Raw genomic sequence first — 26,620 nt, forward strand, 5'->3', positions numbered from 1 at the left:
GGAAGCCAGTCGACGACTACGCAGGAAGAACCCAGGTTGTTTTCCCCTCACACTTCAGGCGGGTATGTATCGAGTGATCATACTGGTAGATCAGTTGTAGTGCTCAGAGATAGTGCAGCAGCCCAGTCCCTGATCGTGAAGAGCTCGTTACCCGAGGGAGTAAGTGTGGATGGGAGACCAGAGGTTGTCCTGGTTGGGTTTCCTAGGACGCAGTACATCGCCCCCTTAGTGCCAGTACATCTCGACTCGCCTTATTTCAGTGGCACATGTGCGTTGGCAGTAGTCGATACCCTCCCTGTGGCTGGGATTGACGTGGTACTAGCCAACGACTTGGTGACCGATTGGAGCACCAATCATCCCAAGATAGCGGACGAGTCAGCCAGAACAGTACGGTCAGAGGTGTCTACAGGCAATGGTAATGTCCAGGTAAAGACAGACCCGGATGTAACTATGTTTAATTTGTCCTCTCGCCTACAGATTGAGAACGTTCTAGCAGTGTCTCCTGATTTTTATCTCGCCAAGAAACATGAGGTTACGATGGCAGAAGTACCTGAGCTAGAAGAGAGGCCTTGTGTGCAGGCACCCACGGATACTAACGAGTCTGGAGCGAAGGCGGACGTGTACTTGCGGTATGGCAAGGTACAGCGTTCATTGAACCGACCAGAGATTCCCCAGACGTCAGAGGTATGTGAGGTATGTGCAAAGGTTCTAGAGCCCTCTTCGATCCAAACCAGGTTAATGGATATAGCCGGTTATGGACATTACAGGCTCAGGAAGCTTATTCCTCAGGTAACCAAATGTTTCTTAGCGGTATTTTTGATTCTCGTATGTGCTCTCAGTGAGGACCGGTGGACGACCCGACGAATGATGGCTCCCATGAACATCGTGAAGAGTTCCCAGGGATTGAAGACGTGCACTGTGAGTGTTGCAGTCAAAGAAGGGACCTGGAAGGTGATGGTAGAAACAGGAGGTACGAGAAATGATAATATGAGTGACTGTTTCCGACAGGTTGACACCCCCCGCGTGATAGCTGAGCCTCAATGCAGCGTTATACGGAACGTTGGTCGACCTGACGGTGGCAGAGCGAATGCCATCTGCGACGTGCAAGCAGCCCTGTGGAAACTAGGTGTAAGCCTAGTAGAGGCGTATGCTGTAAGTATTGACTTACCCACTGTCGCGATCACTCTGAATTATCAGACCCCTGTATTCCAGGTTCCTGTCTCCCTGAAGGACTACCAGACCGGCACCAGAAATGCCGTCTGTGACCAGCCATCATCGGTGCCACGACATAGGGAAGTGTCGAGTCGCCCCAGATCGTGTCTACACCGATCCTTACTCGAGAGGTGTGAGATGATGCCCCCGCTTGACATCGCAGTGGAGATGTGGAAGATTACGTCAGGCAGGTCATCGCCTGCCATTTTCAAGTTCCCTTTGTGCCAGGGTTTCTCAGTAGAAAAGTTCTGTGGACAAGACAGCCTCATCACTCCAGTTCATAGTATAAGTCCATTTGGAAATGTGTCGCCGTACTAATTTGGTTTGTGTCTCTTTTTATAGAACCCCAAACCAAATTCTTTTTGGTGGGGAGGTGTTACGAACCCGGATCCAGCGTCCGAGCACGGAGCAGTGACCACCGCGCCATCTGTGGGTCATCTCCCGAAACCCCCTCCAATCGGACGACGACACCTGGTGAGGATGGCGTGTACTGGCCACAAGGGCCAGTTTCCAGTCCCGTTCAGCACTCTACACCGCCGCTGCTGACCTCTGGTGAGGTGGTGCTCAGACTACAACGCCATCTATGAAGTGGATGTGTCGGGCGTTTGTGTCTGAGCCTGTAAGTGAGGTGTTTTAGTGTCCCAGTTATTGATGACGTGTCTGCTTACAGAGTCGACCTGGGACTGCTGTGATGGGAGTTGAGTCAGTCTACCCGAGGCAGCCAGTCTCCATACCTTGTACCTTGTTGCAGCCGTTGTGAAGTCGTCCCCCCCCCCCCCCCCCCCCCCCCGGAAGAACACTGTGGTGTGTTAGCCTGCCAGTGGAGTGGTAGTAAAAGGATTACCCGGGACCGACTGTTGGAGACGATTATCCACTGGGGTATTGAGGACAGGAGGGTGATTTGTGATATCACACGAGACTCCTGTCTAGGGTGTTTACCCTAATATCGTCCGTGGAGTGGCCTGACCAGCGTTGCGGGTCCGGAACCTGCCAGCAGACCGGCTGGATTTGTGGTTGACGGCCTCCACGGCGGTGCCCCCAGTGGACCTGTGTTTTGGCTGACCTGTGGCCAGGGTAGGCTCGGCATTCCCAGAGGACACGTTGTGAGGCCACGAAGAAAGCACCGAGGACTCAGCACCTAGCTTCTGGATCCAGAGTCTTCAGCAGAAGACTATATTGTGAATAATCCTCTTGTATAGTGTTAATACCCCTCCCCCTGTGCACTCTTTGATTTTATATATTTAATTGGTGATGGTGATAATTATAATATTAAGTTCTTAACTTTCTTTCCCTTTCCCCTGTTAAGTTAATTGCGTCACGGATCTCATCCCTTGATAGTCACTACTGGCTTGGGAACGGATATATATCTTCCTCAAACAACATCAGAGTAAGAACCCCATTGCGTCCCGAGAGGGCCGTAACACTGTTGCTCTGTACTCACCCGCTGGAGCCCAACACACGTCACATTCACCAAGAGGTTGGTGAATGTGACATGATGGCATACGAAATCACACCCCAGTACAGGCATATTGACTTCAGCAACGCAGAACGTCTATGTGAAGCAACCAAGGTCAGCAAAATGAAGAGTGACCACTCTATCGTCGTAGATTGGTACGACATGGTTGCTGCCACCGGTTCATCAGCAGGAGCTGGAAGGCTCGTATCTGGAGATGTTGCCGGTAGATGAAAGAACTGCATAGGTACATCTTCAGGAAGAGGGTCCGCTGGTGGTGGGGATTCAGTTTGTTGGTGTGATTACCAGATTTCCTCCACAGCAGTAGCTGGGGCTGCCACTACTGGTATGGCGTCGAAATGTGCTGCTTTCACCCAATCGATCGAAACCGCAACTTAGTACCCCAGGACATTCTCTCTGCTTGATATGTATTTCTGAGGGTTGACGCAGTGCGTCGGTCGTTACCACAACCATACGAGGGATCTTTCCAGGTGCTGTCGAGAGTCAGGACGCTGGAGTGATGGTTCACCACCTGCTGATGACGGCATGGACGACAACGACAGCGATGTCAACATTGAGGTTCGCACTGGACGCACCGTGCACCGCCCTGCCCGTTTCCTAGACTTTCTAGTACCTCGTCGTCTGGAGAGGGTGAGGGAGTACTGTAGTGATTTCAGTACCCCCTACAACACGGCGGAGTTCAGAGAAAATGGCAGAGAAGCAGATGAGAGGCAACCGACCAACAGTAGAACAACAAGCAGACGAACACCAGATCAGACTCTCTCTCACCCCCTCCTTAGGTTTGTACAGAGTTATAGAATGTGTGTGTGTGGATCAGAGACTTGTGTTTACGTAACCCTTGTCTGGTGGATATTAGGGCACTAAAAACAAATGAACCAAACCATCCTAGCCGAACAGGCGTAGCTATACATACACCCATAATATAATACAATACATTTATTTTGAATGTAAAAATTACAGTATTTTGGAATATATAAAATTTAATAATTTATGTTTAATGCATTTTATACTATTCGACGGTTTAGTATGGCTATGTATCCTGGAATGTTCTTGTATTATGTTAGAGCAAAGAATGTGTGAATTGCACAAATTTAATCTTTTCTGCTTTTTTATATTGTTTTTCTTGTCATTCAGTACTCCCTCAAGATACATTTCTTGTCAGCTTCTAGATGAGAATACTGTACTGCTGAGCTGGTTGTGTCTGGGCTTCCTGGATCATCGCCACTCCAGAACCAGAACCAGAACCCATTCATCAGGACACCATCACCTCTGGGGAGTATCTCCAGAACCCTTACCCGTAGGACTCCTTAAGTTTATTCTAGGACATCATCACCAACCACCAGGAGGTAACTTCAGGCCTCGATGTTACCCCTTAGGACATCATTCCCACCAACGGGGGATAACTCCAAGACGTGACGTTGCCAACTAGAGCACCATCACCACCAGGGGGGGGGGAGAACTCCAGGACCTCCCTTTCATGAAATAACTCTGGGACATATTTCACCCCTTACCGTATGCTCATCTAAAACAGGACATTCTCTTGATTAACATTCAGGTTTTAATATATTTTAGTGCTTTTTAATTTCGTCGTGTTTCGGAAATGAAAAACGTAAGTTAATTTCCTGTTTCGAGTTAATTACGATTCCGGCATTATCACTGGATATTAAAAGCGCCAAAAAGCCTGCTGGCTCTGGTTCAGTGTTTACAAAATGTCGTACAGGAGCAACTTAACGTCATCTGAAGAGCAGAAGCGTTTCCGACGCCCTGTAACTCTAAACTGCTTTCCAAATTTCTTGTAAACTGTAGAGAGCCAAACTTCCTTGTGATGCGATCTAAAGATCATGTAGCTTGGTGTGTACTCTATATTTATTGTTACCTGAAGTGCTTATGGCAACTCGTGCGGTCTGTAATATGTTGTAATGTTGTAACATGTAATCACCTAGTTGTGCTTGCGTGGTTTGAGCTTTGGCTCTTTGGTCCCGCCTCTCAACACTCAATCAATTTGTAAAATGTGTGTGCTTACCGAAGTTTATGCAAACATGCATTGCAAAGTTGCAAACTTGTGCCATTAATCTGTAGTATATTCCGATGGTCTTACAACCTCTAGTGGAGTTTGAAATTTACTGTAACCTGTAGTGCATTTCAAGAGTATTTCGGATACTCTTGTGTGTTTTGAAGTTCCTGTAATATTTGCTGTGTCCAAATGTTCCTATAACCTGTAATACGTGATACTGTAGTGTTACAAATACTGTTTCCTGTTGTACGTTCGAATGTTACTGTAAACGAATATTTCTGTGCAGACCAAAGGAACTGTTTATTTTTATAGAAGTAAGGTCATTAAGTGTGGACCACAAGTTAACTCTTCCTGGTGGAGGGTTTAACTAAATTCGTATTTTGTTCTTGTAATTGCTTTTGTTTGTTGTTATTTGTTCTTTTTCGCGAGGAGAACAAAAGCTGAGGGTCCGGCAGCAGGCAACGCCCACCCCCTGGCCGCCGCTCTGGCAAACTCCTGTCGTGTTGTGTGGAAAATTGTCAGGAACGAAATATCCTGGGTTGATATTTTGCTCGTATGTTCTGCCGACGCTACTACCCACCCACCCGTCGGCCCCGACCCCCTGCTACCCACCCACCCGTCGGCCCCACCGACCCCCCCTGCTACCCACCCACCCGTCGGCCCCACCGACCCCCCTGCTACCCACCCACCCGTCGGCCCCACCGACCCCCCTGCTACCCACCCACCCGTCGGCCCCACCGACTCCCCTGCTACCCACCCGCCCGTCGGCTCCGACCCCCTGCTACCCACCAGCCCGTCGGCCCCGACCCCCTGCTACCCACCAGCCCGTCGGCCCCGACCCCCCTGCTACCCACCCGTCCGTCGGCCCCGACCCCCCTGCTACCCACCCGCCCGTCGGCCCCGACCCCCCCTGCTACCCACCCGCCCGTCGGCTCCGACCCCCCTGCTACCCACCCGCCCGTCGGCTCCGACCCCCCTGCTACCCACCCACTCGTCGGGCCCGACCCCTTGCTACCCACCCACTCGTCGGGCCCGACCCCCTGCTACCCACCCACCCGCCGGGCCCCGACCTTTTTTTTTTTTAAGGGGAAGGGGGGTGGAGGGGGAGAAAAGAGGATGGAGAGGCATAGGTGAAGGAAAGTTTAGAAGTGGGAAATTAGAGTAAAAGTTATGAAAGCTGGCGGGCTGTCCGCCTTGCTGACACGATGTGTGGGTGTTGACAGCTAAGCCAAGCTTGCTCTCTCTCGTCTGGGAACTGTGAGTGTGTGAGAGGTTCTTCACCTGTGTTTCACCATATATGGATGTCTATAGATGAGTACTGTGTAGCATTCATATATACACACCCTGATGCTTCCACACACATTGTTCTGTTTAAGGCTATATTTAATATTATTTATTGATTTATATATACATACACACACACATATATATATATATATATATATATATATATATATATATATATATATATATATATATATATATATATATATATATTACACACACACACACACACACACACACACACACACTAAATTTTTTCCAATTATTTTGGGATTTCTGGTCGGTGTTTCATCTGGGAATTATGTATTGTGGGGCTGGGTTTTCATCTAGTGAATCGAGGCTCTTGGTCCACCAGCTGTGGGAGTGGGGCGTCTCATCTTTGAGTAATCTTTCTAACATTGGGTCCTCCAACATTTCGATGGTGTTCCACACCCTGATGGTCTGGTGCTGCAATCTGTTTATTGATGTTTAGTGGCTGTATGTTCAAGAGTTCATGGAGTTCCTGGATTGTCTGATCATATGGTGGACGATGTTTTGCTGCTCTCCTTAATGTCTTATGCAAAAACTGCAAGCAGTGCAAAATGTTAGTTTCCTTTAAGGTGTATAGTGGTACTGGGGGATACTCTAGACCGAACGGTCTAGATACTCTGTGGCCGAACTAGAGCCTTATAAAGTGTATCTGAATGTTCGTACTGCAAGCTTCGGAATCTCCTCAGTTTCCCTAAGACTGCTTTGGCTTTGTTTAGTCGGTCCTTTACGTGAATTTGTATCCCTGTTCTATTGAACATGAGTTCCAGTATTCTGCCTACCTCCGCATATTCGATCGGGTGGTTTTCCAAGATAATGGGGTCTGGGTTTCTTTTTGCCATGTGTATTATCTGGAACTTTTGTTTGTTTATGCCGATTTTCTATTTTTTCTCAATCTTTTATATGGATTCAATTGCTGCCTTGGTCTTGTCGGCTAGTAGCGGCTTTGATGGACCCGGTTGCCATATTATTTGAGTGACATCGTCAGCGCATGTGATGCATTTTCCATGTTGGGGTTGGGATAGGTCAGCTGTATATATGTTGTGTCGAGTAGGGGAGAGGCAGCTTCTCTGTGGTACTCCACTTTTCAGTTCTATTACGTCACCCAAGTAGCTGCCGATATTAAGCCTAGCAATTATGTTGTCTATAAAGCTGCAGAGAGTAGCAGTAAATCTCTCAGGAAGGAAATTGGCCTGTAATTTTCAATTTGGGTTGGGGGTTTACCTGGCTTGGGGATTAATCTTATTGTGGCATTCTTGAAGTATGTGGGGAATAGTCCAGATGCAAGAGCTGCATTTACTATACAAGTGTATTGATGGAGTGCAGTTGAATAATACCGTCTTATTTATCTTGCTGTTGCCCGGCGCCTTGTTCTTGAAACCCATAATTGTTTTATGGACCTCTGCAATGGTTGTGTGTTTCATAAGGTGGCATTCATTGCGAATGTTGTTAAGGTCTATTGTTTGCGTCGGGAGTAGTGCTGCACCTCTGTTATCGACTTGAGTTTTAATTTCCCTTTCATAAATGAGGCAAAAGTTTAAGTTTTCTTCCGGGTTTATCCAAAATATTTTTCCCCAGAACTTTCTGAATTCCTGTTCTTGTTCTCTCTCCTCGTAGAGTTTATTTCCTGATGCGTCTCTGATGTAGGGTGTTTCCTCAACAGAGTTTCCCATCAAGGTTTTTACTTTTTTCCAAAACTTTCCTGGGTTTCTGTACTCAACTTTGATTTTGCTTATTAGGTCATCCCATTTTTTGGTGCACTGTTTTGCACAGACCTTGCAGCTCATCTTGTAGTTCCCTTTGTAGTCTTTTGCGCTCGTCCGTCCACCCAATGTGTATTATGAGTTGTAGAAGATTGTTATATCTGGTTTGTAATGTTCTGAGTACCTTAGTGGCTGGGGGGGGGGGGTGTGGGAGCGTTATATGGTGAGCTACGTGAATATGATCTTTCATGCATTTTTCTATGGTGCTAATCCATGTAACTCGGTGTTTATGCATGATGTTTCCTTTCCGTTACAGTCTGTGACACTGATTTCCTGTGCAATGCTTTTGAACGCTTCCCAGTCAATTATAATGTATTGAAGTCTTGGTGGTGGGAGTTTCTGAATAGGGTTAGTTGATAGCGTCATTATTATTGGTAGGTGGTCGCTTGTGCTCACAGGGCCCCTTTCTATGCGGGTGTTTAGGAAGTGGTGGTTGTTTGACAGTATTATGTCTGGTTTACCACTGTGACCTTGTCTGACGTAAGTTGGGAAGTCTGGGCCCAGGTGGGTTAGATTTCCGTTCCTTATCATATTGTGGATGGCATCTCCTGCCTCTGCTACCCACCCACCCGCCGGCCCCGACCCGCTGCTACAGCGTACTGACATTTGAGTATCTGGTGGAGGTAGGAATAACCTATCTAAGGAAGGGATGGGAAAGAAAAAGGCTGGCTTACCGATACGTTCCTAATGGGAATACCATGGGAAACAGAACTCGGAGGCAAGACTGTACAGGATATGATGGACTACATCATCCGGAAGTGCTAGGAAGCTACAGTCAAGTTTATCCCGGCCCAAAAGGAGAAAAATGAAAAGCAACAGAAGAATCCATGGTTCAGTTAGGAATGTAAGGCAGCGAAGCAACTGAGTACAAGAACATGGAGAAACTACAGGAATAACAAATACCAGAGAGCAGGGAGAGATACCAGAGGGCCAGGAATGAGTACCTCAGAGTGAGGAGAGAAGCAGAGACAGTATGAAAATGACATTGTGAGTAAAGCCAAGACCCAACCAAAACTGTACCACGGCCACATCAGGAGGAAAATAGCAGTGAATGAACAAGTGGTGAAACAGAAAAAAAACGGAGTACAGATACAGAGAATGACACGGTGGTGTGTGAAAAACTCAAGAGGTTCCAGCAGGTCTTAATAATAGAGCAAGGAGAAGTCCCTATACTGAGAGATGAGGCGGTAAACCAAGCAGCTTTGGAGAAATATGAGCTCACCAGTGATGAGGTGTTACGAACCCGGATCCAGCGTCCGAGCACGGAGCAGTAACGACCGCGCCATCTGTGGGTCAGCTCCCGAAACCCCCGCCAAACGGACGACGACACCTGGTGAGGACGGCGAATACCGGCCACAAGGGCCAGTTTCCAGTCCTGTTCAGCGCTCAACACCGCCGCCGCTGACCTCTGGTGAGGTGGTGCTCAGACAACATCGCCATCTAGGGAGTGGATACGTCGGGCGTTTGTGTCTGAGCCTGTAAGTGAGGTGTTTTAGTGTCCCAGTTATTGATGACGTGTCTGCTTATAGAGTCGACCTGGGACTGCTGTGATGGGAGTTGAGTCAGTCTACCCGAGGCAGCCGTCTCCATACCTTGTACTTTGCTGCAGCAGTTGTGAAGTCGTCCCCCCGGAAGAACACTGTGGTGTGTTACCCTGCCAGTGGAGTGGCAGTAGAAGGATTACCCGGGACCGACTGTTGGAGACGATCATCCACTGGGGTATTGAGGACAGGAGAGTGATTTGTGGTGTCACACGAGGCTCCTGTCTAGGGCGTTCCCCTTATATCGTTCGTGGAGTGGCCTGACCAGCCTTGCTGGTCCGGAACCTGCCAGCAGACCAGCTGGACGTGTGGTTGACGGCCTCCATGGCGGTGCCCCCAGTGGACCTGTGTTTTGGCTGACCTGTGGCCAGGGTAGGCTCAGCTTCCTAGAGGATTCGTTGTGAGGCCACGAAGAAGCACCAAGCATTCAGCACCAAGAGCGAGGATCCATAGTCTTCAGCAGAAGACTCCAGTGTATTTCCCCTGTAAATAAGTGTTTATACCCCTCCCCCTGTGCACTCTTTTATATCTTATTTATTTATTTGGTGATGGTGAATTATAATCTTAAGTTCTTAACTTTCTTTCCCTTCCCCCTTTAAGTTACTTGCGTCACGGATCACATCCCTTGCTAGCCACTACTGGCTTGGGAACGGATATATATCTTCCTCTAACAACATCAGAGTAAGAACCCCGTTGCGTCCCGAGAGGGCCGTAACATGAGGTGAAAAGGAAGCTGTTTACGCTGAATGTGAGAAAGACTATTGAGCCTAATAGAATCTCACCATGGAAAGTGAAAGAGGGTGCTGAAGCACTATGTGCGCCACTATGGTATGTTAAAGGTCACTGGAAACAGAAGACCTACCAGAAAGCTGGAAGACAGCTAATGTAGTCCCAATATAAAAAAAAGGGTGACAGACAAGAGGCACTGAACTACAGGCCAGTTTCTCTAACTTGTATACCATGCAAGGTGATGGAGAAGATCGTGATGAAAAACCTCGAAGAACATCTGGAGAGGAAGGAGCTTTGTAACACATCACCTGTATGGGATTCAGGGATGGTAAATCATGCCTCACAGGTTTAATAGAAGTCTACGACCAGGCGACAAAAAAAAGGGGGGGGGGGGCAGACTACATTTTTAGGGACTGTCAGAAAGCCTTTGACAGTACCCAATAAGAGGTTTGCACAGAAGTTAGAGAAACCGGCAGGAATAGCAGGTAAGGTGCTCCAGTAAATAAGGGAGTATCTAAGCAAAAGAACATAGCAAGTTACTGTAAGCAGAGAGACAGAGTGGCGAGATGTCACTTGCGGGGTTCCACAGAGCTCTGTACTTGAACCCAAGCCGTTTCTGATATATGTAAGCGGTTTTTAAAGAGATCACAGAATCATTGCTCTCAATGTTTGCTGATGATGCAAAAATTATGGGAAGGATAAAGACAGAGGAAGATAAGAAACTACAAGACGACATGGACAAACTAGAAGAATGGTCCAGAAAATGGTTTACTAAAATTTAACTCGAGTAAGTATAAAGTAATGAAATTGGGTGAAGGGAGCAGGAGACCGAACACAAGGTACCATCTGGGAGGTGAAATCCTTCAAGAATCAGGAAGAGAGAAAGATTTGGGAGTTTATATCACACCGAACCTGTCCCCAAAAGCCCAATTCAAAATGATATAATCAGCGGTATATGCTTGATTGGCCAACATAACTTCCTTTAGAAACTTGTGTAAGGAATCATTCAGAACCTTGTATACCACATATGTCAGACCAATCCTGGAGTATGCAGCACCAGCCTGGTGTCCATACCTAGATAAACAAAAAAGAATGACAGGAGATTCAGCGGTATTTCACCAGACTAGTTCCCAGAGCTAAGAGGTATGAGTTCCGAGGAAATGCTACTGAAATTAAATCTCACGTTCCTTTATAAGACACAAGAGTTATGGGAGACATGATCACCTTCAAAAAACTTCTCATAAGAATTGACATAGTGGATAAAAACAAACTATTTAGCATTGGGGAACAAAGTGACACAGACGGAAACTTGGTATTCAAATGAGCCACAGACATTAAAAATATTTTTTTCAGTATCAGGGTTGTTAACAAATGGAATGTGTTAACATTCTACCACCTCCACCTACCTCCACCACATCACAAATGTGATGTGGTGGAGGTAGACCCCCATACACAGTTTAAAATGTAGGTATGGTAAGAGCCCAATATGTTCGGGAACCTGTACACCAATTGATTGACAGTTGAGAGACGGGACCAAAGAGCCGAAGCGCAACCCCCGGGAAGCACAACTAGGTGAATACACCCCCCCCCTTTCCGCAACCCCCACTATGCCACAGCAACCAGGTCAACACCACCCACATCACCCACTCCCACACCATCCTCCTCCCACACCAACACCCCCTCCCACACCAACACCCCCTCCCACACCAGCACCCCCCCCTCTCCCCACAACACCCCCAGTCCCCCACAACACCCCCAGCCCCCCTCCCACATACCCGCCCCAACACCCCTCCCACTACTGCGCTTTTTATTTTGGCAGCATTTTGTTCTTTTTAACCATTTACTTTGACGAGAAGCGGATGGGTAGATATAGAGCAATCACGGGCGCGCGCGTGCGTGTGTGTGTGTGTGCTCACCTAGTTATACTTATCTACGTACGGAAGTACGTACTTACTTGTACGTAGTTATGCAAGCATATGGCTCTGCTTGCGGGGGTTGAGCTTTGTCTTTGGTCCCGCCTCTCAACTGTCAATCAACTGGTGTACAGGTTCCCGAACATATTGGGCTCTTACCATACCTACATTTTAAACTGTGTATGGAGTCAGCCTCCATCACATCACTTCCTAGTGCATTCTTGCGGGGGGGGGGGGGGGGGGGGGTCAAGCTCTGCTCTTTCGGCCCGCCTCTCAACTGTCAATCAACTGTTACTAGCTACTAACTAATTTTTTTTATTTTTTTCTCACACACACACACACACACACACACGTAATAGGTGAGTACACATACACAGTAGCTGAATGGACAGCGCGCAGGACTAATTCTGTGGCCCGGGTTCGATTCCCGGACCAGATAGAAACAAATGGGCAAAGTTTCTTCCACCCTGAATGCCCCTGTTACCTAGCAGTAAATAGGTACCTGGGAGTTAGTCAGCTGTTACGGAGCTGCTTCCTGGGGTTTGTGTGTGTGTGTGTGAGAGGGGGGGGGGGGAATTAGATAGTAGTTAGTAACAGTTGATAGACAGTTTGTGATAATACACACACACATTTTGTAATTCTAGCAATAAAACATTCGCCCCCGGGTGGGCTCGAACCACCAACCTTTCGGTTAACAGCCGAACGCGCTAACCAATTGTGCCACGGAGGCTTGGGATACTCTCGGCTTTCGCTGCATTAAGACTGGCGTCTGCACGCTTCGTTACGTCTGCAATCTGTCCCGACTCGTAAGGAGTCAGCTCAGACATGTCAGCGTTTGCTGATGACGCAAAGCTGACGAGGAACGTGAAAACAGATGATGACTGCAGAAAGTTGCAGGAGAACCTTGACAATCTCCAGGTGTGGGCTGACAAATGGCTGATGGTATCCAATCCCATCGTGAGTAAGGTAATGGAGATATGAAAGGAGACAGGAGACCAGATGGGGAATTCCTGTAGCTACGTCCCCCCCCCCCGCTCCATCATACGGGGAAGACAGCTATAGGAATCAGAAAGAGAGAATGATCTTGAAGTTGATATGTCACTCACACCGGAGGCACACACAAACAGGATAACATCGGCAGCATATGGGAAGCCGGCAAATATAAAAAAAAACATCGTTTAGGAACCTGAATCAGGACTCTTTCAAAGCAATCTACACAATACTTGTTGGACCAATACTGGAATACGCAGCACCAGCCTGGGATCCGCATTTTGTAAAGCATACATCCAAAATTGAAAAAGTACAGAAGTTTGCGACAATATTGGTGCCAGAGCTACGAGGGCTGAGCTACGAACATTGATAATGGAACTAAATCTCTCATTCCGTGAGGACAGAAGGAAGAGAGGGGATATGATCATGACATACAAGATACTGATGGGAATCGATAAGGTGGACAAGGATAGCCTCAATTGTTCTGTTTTCTCTCAGACAGATAAAACGGAACAAGAGAACACAAGTACAGGTGGAAGCTGGAAGCGCTAATGAGCCAAAGGGACGTAAGAAAGTACTCGTTCATTGTACGAGTAGTTAACAAGTGGAATGGTTGAAAAGAGGAAGTTGTCGAAGCCACCTCCATCCACAACTTTAAGGCCCGATTCGATAGTAAATTTGAAATTCATAGTAGTTAATTTGAAACGCAATAAGTACAAAGCTAGAAAGCGGGGCATATAGAGCTAGACGTCACTGTCTCGTTGGCACTGATAGGTAAATACCACCACCATCACCATATTACCACCACAACCACTATCACTACCACCACCACTAACGATACACCACCACTACTTGTGGTGATGGTAGACTATAAAAATACAAAAACTATAAAACTGTGGACAAAGACAAACTCTTTAGCACGTGAGGAACACGAACAAGGGGACACAGATGGACACTTAGTACCCAAATGAGCCACAGGGACGTTACAAAAAATATTTTCAGTGTCAGAGTAGTTAACAGATTGAATGCATTAGGCAGTGATGTGGTGGAGGCTGACACCATACACAATTTTAAATGTAGATATGATAGAGCCCAGTAGGCTCAGGAATCTGTACACCAGGTGATTGACAGTTGAGAGGCGGGACCAAAGAGCCAGAGCTCAACTCCCGCAAGCAGAGCCATATGCTTGCTCAGTTAGGTGAGTACTACCGCTGCACCACCACTACACTACCTCAGGATAATCCTTCTGTGCCGTAAAAATGTCAGAAGAAAGGCGTACCTTGTATTAGCATCGTGTACCATAACTCACCTCAATATACCGTTATTACCTGTACCCCGCTTTACCTTAACAGGGTACACTATAGTTACATGTACCCCACTGTACCATAACAGGGTACACTATAGTTACCTGTGTCCCACTGTACCATAACAGCTTACACTATAGTTACCTGTACCCCGCTGTACCATAACAGGGTTCACTATAGTTACATGTGACCCACTGTACCATAAGGTACACTATAGTTACATGTACCTCACTGTACCATAACATATCTTCACCGTAGTTACATGTACCCCACTGTACCATAACATAACGACACCGTAGTTACATGTACCTCACTGTACCATAACATAACGTCACCGTAGTTACATGTACCCCACTGTACCATAACGACACCGTAGTTACATGTACCTCACTGTACCATAACATAACGACACCGTAGTTACATGTACCCCACTGTACCATAACATAACGACACCGTAGTTACATGTACCTCACTGTACCATAACATAACGACACCGTAGTTACATGTACCCCACTGTACCATAACGGCACTGTAGTTACTTGTACCTCACTGTACCATAACATAACGACACCGTAGTTACATGTACCTCACTGTACCATAACATAACGGCACCGTAGTTACATGTACCTCACTGTACCATAACATAACGGCACCGTAGTTACATGTACCCCACTGTACCATAACATAACGGCACAGTAGTTACTTGTACCTCACTGTACCATAACATAACAGCACAGTAGTTACATGTACCTCACTGTACCATAACATAACGGCACAGTAGTTACATGTACCTCACTGTACCATAACATAACGGCACAGTAGTTACATGTACCTCACTGTACCATACCATAACGGCACCGTAGTTACATGTACCTCACTGTACCATACCATAACGGCACCGTAGTTACATGTACCTCACTGTACCATAACTTAACGGCACCGTAGTTACATGTACCTCACTGTACCATACCATAACGGCACAGAAGTTACATGTACTCCACTGTACCATAACATAACGCACTTAGGCTGCCTAATGAAAACCAACTTTATGGTCATGAGACTTAAGGGTTGGGTTCTCGTGTTTTTTCTTAATTTGCTCCTGCAGAAGCTACAGGTGAGGCGGGCGGAAATGAATGAATTAATTAGAACAGGTAAACCGCTGGGAAGGTACACTAATGCTCACTACCTCTTGTGTGTCACTTATGTCTGGTTTACCCTACACCACCACCACCACGTCCTCCTACACCACCACGTCCTCCTACACCACCACGTCCTCCTACACCACCACGTCCTCCTACACCACCACGTCCTCCTACACCACCACCACCACGTCCTCCTACACCACCACCACCACGTCCTCCTACACCACCACCACGTCCTCCTACACCACCACCACGTCCTCCTACACCACCACCACGTCCTCCTACACCACCACCACGTCCTCCTACACCACCACCACGTCCTCCTACACCACCACAACGTCCTCCTACACCACCACAACGTCCTCCTACACCACCACAACGTCCTCCTACACCACCACAACGTCCTCCTACACCACCACGTCCTCCTACACCACCACCACCACGTCCTCCTACACCACCACCACCACGTCCTCCTACACCACCACCACCACCACGTCCTCCTACACCACCACCACCACGTCCTCCTACACCACCACCACCACGTCCTCCTACACCACCACCACCACGTTCTCCTACACCACCACCACCACCACGTCCTCCTACACCACCACCACCACCACGTCCTCCTACACCACCACCACCACCACGTCCTCCTACACCACCACCACGTCCTCCTACACCACCACCACCACGTCCTCCTACACCACCACCACCACGTCCTCCTACACCACCACCACGTTCTCCTACACCACCACCACCACCACGTCCTCCTACACCACCACCACCACCACGTTCTCCTACACCACCACCACGTCCTCCTACACCACCACCACCACCACGTCCTCCTACACCACCACCACGTCCTCCTACACCACCACCACCACCACGTCCTCCTACACCACCACCACGTCCTCCTACACCACCACCACGTCCTCCTACACCACCACCACCACCACCACGTCCTCCTACACCACCACCACCACGTCCTCCTACACCACCACCACCACCACGTCCTCCTACACCACCACCACCACCACGTCCTCCTACACCACCACCACCACGTCCTCCTACACCACCACCACCACCACGTCCTCCTACACCACCACCACCTTCTACACCACCACCTACACCACCACCACCACCACCTACACCACCACCACCACCACGTCCTCCTACACCACCACCACCTTCTACACCACCACCACCTCCTACACCACCACCACCTCCTACACCACCACCACCTCCTACACCACCACCACCTTCTACACCACCACCACCTTCTACACCACCACCACCACCTACACCACCACCACCTACACCACCACCTACACCACCTCCTACACCACCACCACCTCCTACACCACCACCACCTTCTACACCACCACCACCTCCTACACCACCACCACCACCTACACCACCACCACCACCTACACCACCACCTCCTACACCACCACCTCCTACACCACCACCTCCTACACCACCACCACCTACACCACCACCACCTACACCACCACCACCTACACCACCACCACCACCTACACCACCACCTTCTACACCACCACCACCACCACCTACACCACCACCACCACCTACACCACCACCACCACCTACACCACCACCACCACCTACACCACCTCCTACACCACCACCACCTACACCATCTACACCACCACCTTCTACACCACCACCACCTACACCACCACCTACACCACCACCATCTACACCACCACCTTCTACACCACCACCACCTACACCACCACCATCTACACCACCACCACCACCACCACCACCTCCTACACCACCACCTCCTACACCACCACCTCCTACACCACCACCACCACCTACACCACCACCACCACCTACACCACCACCTCCTACACCACCACCTCCTACACCACCACCTCCTACACCACCACCACCTACACCACCACCACCTACACCACCACCACCACCTACACCACCACCTTCTACACCACCACCACCACCACCTACACCACCACCACCACCTACACCACCACCACCACCTACACCACCACCACCACCTACACCACCTCCTACACCACCACCACCTACACCATCTACACCACCACCTTCTACACCACCACCACCTACACCACCACCTACACCACCACCATCTACACCACCACCTTCTACACCACCACCACCTACACCACCACCATCTACACCACCACCACCACCACCACCACCTCCTACACCACCACCTCCTACACCACCACCTCCTACACCACCACCACCACCACCATCTACACCACCACCTTCTACACCACCACCACCTACACCACCACCATCTACACCACCACCTTCTACACCACCACCACCTACACCACCACCACCTACACCACCACCATCTACCACCACCACCACCTACACCACCACCACCTACACCACCACCACCTACACCACCACCACCTACACCACCACCTCCTACACCACCACCACCACCACCACCATCTACACCACCACCTTCTACACCACCACCACCACCACCACCACCACCTACACCACCACCACCACCACCTACACCACCACCACCTACACCACCACCACCTACACCACCACCACCTACACCACCACCACCTACACCACCACCACCTACACCACCACCACCTACACCACCACCACCACCACCTACACCACCACCTACTACTCGGAAAAATCCCCGCCAAATTTCCAAGCAAGAAACTGCTCACTGTGTCGTCGTAAACCTTTTGGCCGATCCCAGCACACCTTACACCCTCAGTGGTCCTCTACATTATGTGGTCCTCTACATTATGTGGTCCCGTACACACTCGGCGGTCCTGTACACTGTGGTCTTGTACACTTGGTGGTCCTGTACACTGTGGTCTTGTACACTTGGTGGTCCTGTACACTGTGGTCCAAAACTCTTGCAGAGGTCCTATACATTCAGTGGTCCTAAACACTAGCGTGGTCCTAAACAATCGTGGTGGACCTATACACGCGGTGGTTCTATACTCTCTTTGGTCCTATACACTCTCTATGGTCAACCCATCCCCCTGTTTAGAGAGTACTTTTTGTAACTATGTGGACCGTCCTATATACATAGACGTAATGGCCAATTTGATAATAGAATTTAATACTATTCACTTTACAGAGGCCGAAAAAAACAAGCTAAAAACCAAACTTAAACATTCCTAGGCCTCGTGTAGCACATATATGAACTATATGATGCCTCAGCGTGTGTTAGGCCGAGGAAGGTTAGGTTACGTTTTCTTTGCAACATCAAAAAAACTTGTACAGTTTGGGCCAACTCCAATAGGTCTTCTACTTTCTAATTTCCTTTTACGTCAATACATGTATGATCCTCATCGTAACTATAGGTGCTTCCTAAACACGGTGGTCCTATACGCTCGCTGGGGGTCCTATACGCTCGCTGGGGGTCCTATACGCTCGCTGGGGGTCCTATACGCTCGCTGGGAGTCCTATACGCTCGCTGGGGGTCCTATACGCTCGCTGGGGGTCCTATACGCTCGCTGGGGGTCCTATACGCTCGCTGGGGGTCCTATACGCTCGCTGGGGGTCCTATACGCTCGCTGGGGGTCCTATACGCTCGCTGGGGGTCCTATACGCTCGCTGGGGGTCCTATACGCTCGCTGGGGGTCCTAATCGCTCGCTGGGGGTCCTAATCGCTCGCAGTGGTCCTAATCGCTCGCAGTGGTCCTAATCACTAGCAGTGGTCCTAATCACTAGCAGTGGTCCTAATCACTAGCAGTGGTCGAATAATGGACATACAGCTGGGGGGTAATCAATAATCATTAACCAGCTGTCATCAAAGCCAGTGTCATCAACAATTGAGTCATCAAAGCCTGTGTCATCAACAATTGAGTCATCAAAGCCTGTGTCATCAACAATTGAGTCATCAACCACTGAGTCATCAACAATTGAGTCACCAACCACTGAGTCATCAACAATTGAGTCACCAACCACTGAGTCATCAACAATTGAGTCACCAACCACTGAGTCATCAACAATTGAGTCACCAACCACTGAGTCATCAACAATTGAGTCACCAACCACTGAGTCATCAACAATTGAGTCACCAACCACCGAGTCATCAACAATTGAGTCACCAACCACCGAGTCATCAACAATTGAGTCACCAACCACTGAGTCATCAACAATTGAGTCACCAACCACCGAGTCATCAACAATTGAGTCACCAACCACTGAGTCATCAACAATTGAGTCACCAACCACTGAGTCATCAACAATTGAGTCACCAACCACTGAGTCATCAACAATTGAGTCACCAACCACTGAGTCATCAACAATTGAGTCACCAACCACCGAGTCATCAACAATTGAGTCACCAACCACTGAGTCATCAACAATTGAGTCACCAACCACTGAGTCATCAACAATTGAGTCACCAACCACTGAGTCATCAACAATTGAGTCACCAACCACTGAGTCATCAACAATTGAGTCACCAACCACTGAGTCACCAACAATTGAGTCACCAACCACTGAGTCACCAACCAACAACTATCAACACCAGAGTCATCACCAAATGAATCAACACTTGTCATCAGGGCCAGAGTCCTAATGTTAGGAACCCACATTCATTAGAGTTACTTGTTATTTGTGGCTAATTCTTCTTTAATGAGTTATTTTTTTTAAGATTCACGAACACTCTCCTATTTATTAATGAATTTCTTCCCTTAAGGTAATTACTGGCTTCCCTCTCAATTAATTATTTAGTTCTCACTATTTTTTTTTTTTTAGAATTTTGGGACTTCGATTTCTCTTGAATTTTCTTGGCTGTTCTCATTTCCAGTTCTCTACTGATTACATATACAGTGTGTGTGTGTGTGTGTGTGTGTGTGTGTGTGTGTGTGTGTGTGTGTGTGTGTGTGTGTGTGTGTGTGTGTGTGTGTGTGTGTGTATGTGTGTAAAATATAAAAACGGAAACCACGTACAAAACTCAGGCAAATCATAACATAGAACGAAAAGGCAATGTAAAGGATCTGGGTGTACTCATGTCGGAAGACCTTACCTTTAAAAAACACAATAAAGTAGCCGTCACAACTGCAAGAAAAATGACAGGTTGGATTTTTATCTTGAGATTATCTTGAGATGATTTCGGGGCTTTTAGTGTCCCCGCGGCCCGGTCCTCGACCAGGCCTCCACCCCCAGGAAGCAGCCCGTGACAGCTAACTAACACCCAGGTACCTATTTTACTGCTAGGTAACAGGGGCATAGGGTGAAAGAAACTCTGCCCATTGTTTCTCGCCGGCGCCCGGGATCGAACCCGGGACCACAGGATCACAAGTCCAGCGTGCTGTTGGCCGACCGGCTCCCTTTGGATAACAAGAACCACACTAGAGATGCTGTACTAATGATGATACTTTTCAAAACGCTAGGGCTCTCTAGAGTGATGTACTATTGCACGTGACCATCACGACCAGACTAAGGTGACCGGATTAAGGTGTCCTGTACATACCAGTTGTGTTGCTCCTGGCAGTATGGTTTCAAGTCACTTCTGGGGTGCGAGTTTTCAGTTGCATATAGTCCTGAGGACCATTCAGGCTTGTTCGCATTTGTGTTCCTCACGTGTGCTCCAAAGAATGAGGTGATTTGATAAAATACTATGCCCAAGATTACCATCCGAGTGCCGGCGGCCGGGGGGGGGGGGGGGGGGAGGTTCAAATAGCTTCGGCGCTATCACCACCTTATGTCCAGTCGTGATGGTCAAGCAGATTAAGGTGTCCTGTACATACCAGTTGCGATGCTCCTGGCAGTATGGGTTCGAGTCACTTCTGGGGTGTGAGTTTTCAGTTATTTATATATATATATATATATATATATATATATATATATATATATATATATATATATATATATGTCGTACCTAGTAGCCAGAACTCACTTCTCAGCCTACTATGCAAGGCCCGATTTGCCTAATAAGCCAAGTTTTCCTGAATTAATATATTTTCTCTATTTTTTTTCTTATGAAAAGATAAAGCTATCGATTTCATTCTGTATGAGGACAATTTTTTTTTATTTGAGTTAAAATTAACGTAGATATATGACCGAACCTAACCAACCCTACCTAACCTAACCTAAGCTATCTTCATAGGTTAGGTTAGGTTAGGTAGCCGAAAAAGTTATGTTAGGTTAGGTAGGTTAGGTAGTCGAAAAACAATTAATTCATGAAAACTTGGCTTATTAGGCAAATCGGGCCTTGAAAAATAGGCTGAGAAGTGAGTTCTGGCTACTAGGTACGACATATATATATATATATATATATATATATATATATATATATATATATATATATATAATATATATATATATATATATATATATATATATATATATATATATAATATATATATATATATATATATATATATATATATATATATGGGTGAGAGCATGACCGCTAATCTCTGAAAGTTCTTCGCCGATTACTTTGAAATTTTCACACAACGTTCCATTCGCATCCAAGCAGGTTTTTATATACATACTATATACATGTCATGTCTGTAACGGTAAAAAAAAAAACATGCTTTTTCTGAAAAAAATCTTCAAAACTTCTTTACCGATTGCTTTGAAATTTTGACACAACGTTGCATTCGAATATGCGCCTCTTTTTATATACCTACTATATTGATGCCACCCCTGTGACAGGTAAAAACATGCGTTTTTGAAAAACAGCGCCATCTGTTGAACATAATAGCAACATGCACGCTATATTAAATATGTAACGAATTTCATTTCAATGTTTCTGATTGCATTGATAAATTTTATTTTCATAGATTTCGATTTATTTTATTATTAAATTATTTTGTGTGACATTGTGTTGGAATTGAGCTGTGTTGTTTACCATACCCTTCATTTCGTAAGTACAAGTGTAGATGCCACACCTGTGACAGGTAAAACTATGCTTTTCTTGAAAAACAACGCCCTCTGTTGCATGTTAGAGCAACACATGCTATACTAAATATGTTACAATTCCATTTCAATGTTTCTGATTGCACTGATAAATTAAATTCATAGATTTTGATTTATTTTCATTTTGATTTAATTATTTTGTGTGAATTGTGTTGGAATTGAGCTGTGTTGTTTACAATACTGTTCATTTCGTGTGTATAGTTTATTTTTTATTTTTTCATATTTTCATTTCATTTTTTAACTTTTTCCTATATTTCAGTGATGGGAACATCAGATCACTTATCGTTCCCAATTTTCTGATGGGAACATCAGACCATTTGGGAAGGCATCGGACGAGGGAGTGGGGACTGGTGGGGAAAGACGAGGGGACGGGGTAGTTTGGGGATGGTAGGGACGAGGGGATGGGGGAATGGAGAATGGTGGGGAGGACAAAGGGACAGTGGAGTGGGGCATGGTTGTGAGGCCCAAGAAATGGGTGAGGGGGAAATGGTGGGGAGGACTGGGGGGACAGGGAAGGTTGCTGTGGCTCAGCAACGCGTGGCCGGGTACTGCTAGTGTGTGTGTGTGTGTGTGTGTGTGTGTGTGTGTGTGTGTGTGTGTGTGTGTGTGTGTGTGTGTGTGTGTGTGTGTGAATATTATTTATATATATATATATTTATATATATATATATATTATATATATATATATATGTATATATATATATATATATATATATATATATATGTCGTACCTAATAGCCAGAACGCACTTCTCAGCCAACTATGCATGGCCCAATTTGCCTAATAAGCCAAGTTTTTATGAATTAATGTTTTTTCGACTACCTAACCTAACTTTTTCTGCTACCTAACCTAACCTAACCGATAGAGATAGGTTAGGTTAGGTAGGGTTGGTTAGGTTCGGTCATATATCTACGTTAATTTTATCTCCAATAAAAAAAAATTGACCTCATACATAATGAAATGGGTAGCTTTATCATTTCATAAGAAAACAATTAGAAAAAATATATTTACTCAGGAAAACTTGGCTTATTAGGCAAATCGGGCCTTGCATAGTAGGCTGAGAAGTGCGTTCTGGCTATTAGGTACGACATATATATATATATATATTATATATATATATATATTTTGTGATGATAATCTCTTTCAAGAGAGATTGAGCCTGCTCTTCCCTACACAAGTACGTCAATATACAAGATACTATAGAAGATACGTCCACCAAGTATCGCCAAAACGTTTTGCCCAGAGAGCAAATCGTACCCAGCACACAGTGACACCTGCTACCTACCACCGCCGTAACCAGCAAACTGCTCATCCTTTGCCTGCCTGTCGCTGATTGGCTGTGTCCCGTCGCACCTGCCCTCCGCCTCCGCCACAAGTTGATGTCTAGGCTGCAGTGCGCTAATATTGTCAGAATATCTCAGTGCTCCAAGCAGTTGACATCTCTCGCTGGTAGACTAAGCCTTGGCTTTCGTGTACTAAGGGAGGTGGCAGCTCGAAGCCAGTATTCCAGCATTCATATTTTATTTTGCTATCACTGTAACTCACTTGTCTTAACGTAACTTTTCATTTCCAGTGATTATTCATATTATTTTGTTTGTTGACTTGTCTTTCATATTTTATGTGCTTAACTTTATTTATGTCTTGTTTTTCTAAAGTAATTAAAATTTCATTGTTAATTTACTTGTGTTTTGTGTGTCTTCCCATTACCTTACCACAGACGAAAGCTCCAGCTTTTCTCTTTTTTTTTCTATTATGTGACGAGGCTCTGCCCCTAGCTTTTGAAACAGCCGAACACCAACGCTTTACCGTCACAATATATATATATATATATATTATATATATATATATATATATATATATATATATATGTCGTACCTAGTAGCCAGAACGCACTTCTCGGCCTACTATGCAAGGCCCGATTTGCCTAATAAGCCAAGTTTTCATTAATATATTTTCTCTAATTTTTTTCTTATGAAATGATAAAACTACCCATTTCATTATGTATGAGGTCAATTTTTTTATTGGAGTTAAAATTAATGTAGATATATGACCGAACCTAACCAACCCTACCTAACCTAACCTATCTCTATAGGTTAGGTTAGGTTAGGTAGCCGAAAAAGTTAGGTTAGGTTAGGTAGTCGAAAAACAATTAATTCATGAAAACTTGGCTTATTAGGCAAATCGGGCCTTGCATAGTAGGCTGAGAAGTGCGTTCTGGCTACTAGGTACGACATATATATATATATATATATAAATATATATATATATATATATGTCGTACCTAGTAGCCAGAACTCACTTCTCAGCCTACTATGCAAGGCCCGATTTGCCTAATAAGCCAAGTTTTACTGAAATAATATATTTTCTCTAATTTTTTTCTTATGAAATGATAAAGCTCCCCATTTCATTATGTATGAGGTCAATTTTTTTTTATTGGAGTTAAAATTAACGTAGACATATGACCAAACCTAACCAACCCTACCTAACCTAACCTATCTTTATAGGTTAGGTTGGGTTAGGTAGTAGAAAAAGTTAGGTTAGGTTAGGTAGGTTAGGTAGTCGAAAAAACATTAATTCATGAAAACTTGGCTTATTAGGCAAATCGGGCCTTGCATAGTAGGCTGAGAAGTGCGTTCTGGCTACTAGGTACATATATATATATATATATATATATATATATATATATATATATATATATATATATATATATATATATATATATATAATGGGTTACGTTTGAGTGTTGAGGCAGCCAAAAACAGCCCAGCGGTTGGCTGATCGGAGGCGCTCTTGTGTGACGTCACATGGCCCATCCAGTGCGGTGATTGGTGGAAAGTGGCGTCGTAAATACCAATGGGTTGCCGCTCATTTGCAAGCCTGAACGCGCCCAACGGCCGACAACTCTGCTTTGAAGCACGGACGAATTATCGGGTTCTGTTTTGGGCGATCGGACGCAGCGTTCTGCAAGTTAGGTACCGATTTTCTCTCCGTTTTCCTTTTTTGTATACACGACGGCACGCGTGTTGTCCCGATGGTGTTGCCATTATCGAGTAACGCTTCTTCTGCTTCTCAATTGTGCAGCTCCTTCATCCCGTCCTCATCCTTCACCAGTGCAAGAGGACAACAACGGCTCAGGATGATAAACAACGACCGCCCAGGGCACACGACGACACCCCATGACAGAACGACAGCACATAATAGAAAACACTACAACCCAGAAGAACAGCCAACAGCCCAGAAGGATAACGACAGCTAAGAAAACAACATCTATGAAGGACGTTTAACGACAGCCCAGATGGACAGAACGACATCTTTGTCCTCACGAAGGACAAAAAACGATAGTACAGGACAGACAACGAAAGGCCAAGCGGACAAACAACGGCAGCTCATGAGACACGACAGCTTATACGGACACAACAACAGTCCAAAAAGACAACGACAGTCAAGAAGGGCAGACACCGACAGTCTACGGCGACTAATAACGACAGCCCACGACGTACTATGACAGCCCAGAAGGACACGCACCGTCAGCCGAGGGCAGACACCGACAGCCGAAAACAACGACAGCCCAAGAAGACCGACAACGACACCCCAGGAAGGGGTGGCCAGGAAACGACAGGCCAGGAAGACCGACAACGACATAATAGGAAAATGAAGGATGCCAATGTTGTTGGCACATGGTTTAAGCGGGATATTGGCAAGACGGTCAACAGTCCCAGGCTAATGAACTAGTGCGGCCGACCACCAGACCTCCCTGCCATCTTACCTCTCTGCCACCCTGCCTCTGTCATCTTATGATATCCTGCCTCCCTGCCACGGCGCCATCCTGCCTTGTAAGAGCCAGGGATTGACTAAGGTTCACCAAAATCATATTCTTGGGATTGGTCCCTCACAGTTTAAACTCGTCTCAATAACCCGCCACACGATATGTTGTCTAACAGATCGCTAACCCTGTCCACGGAGGACAGATGATGATTAACATTGCACACGAGTGGCCCCGCCTGTGGTAGAAAATAAACTGTAAAAAAACACTGAACTAAAATAAATTAAATGAAAATACATGCTATAAATTAAATGAAAATACATGCTATAAATTAAATGAAAATACATGCTAGGTATTTTGTTTTAAAATATTAAGAGATTCACCAAATGCTAACACACACTTGTGTATTATTTTGACTACAAATATATAAGAGTTCGGTCTTTCAGTAATACCGGCATTATACAGTAAATAATATCAGTAAATTGAAGAAGAGAGACATTTTCTTATTTCAAATTCGGTTACAAGATT

General features: G+C 46.3%; 1 long non-coding RNA gene and 1 other non-coding gene across 2 annotated transcripts in view; both read right to left on the bottom strand.

Annotated features, from left to right (window-relative positions):
* Positions 1-26,620, bottom strand: part of LOC123745893 (uncharacterized) — a 501,838-nt gene that overhangs the window by 335,412 nt on the left and 139,806 nt on the right. The window lies entirely within an intron of this gene.
* Positions 12,614-12,687, bottom strand: TRNAN-GUU (transfer RNA asparagine (anticodon GUU)). Its single transcript has one exon. It is a non-coding gene; the product is annotated as a tRNA-Asn (tRNA).

Source organism: Procambarus clarkii, chromosome 88, assembly GCF_040958095.1.
Source record: "Procambarus clarkii isolate CNS0578487 chromosome 88, FALCON_Pclarkii_2.0, whole genome shotgun sequence".
NCBI lineage: Eukaryota > Metazoa > Arthropoda > Malacostraca > Decapoda > Cambaridae > Procambarus > Procambarus clarkii.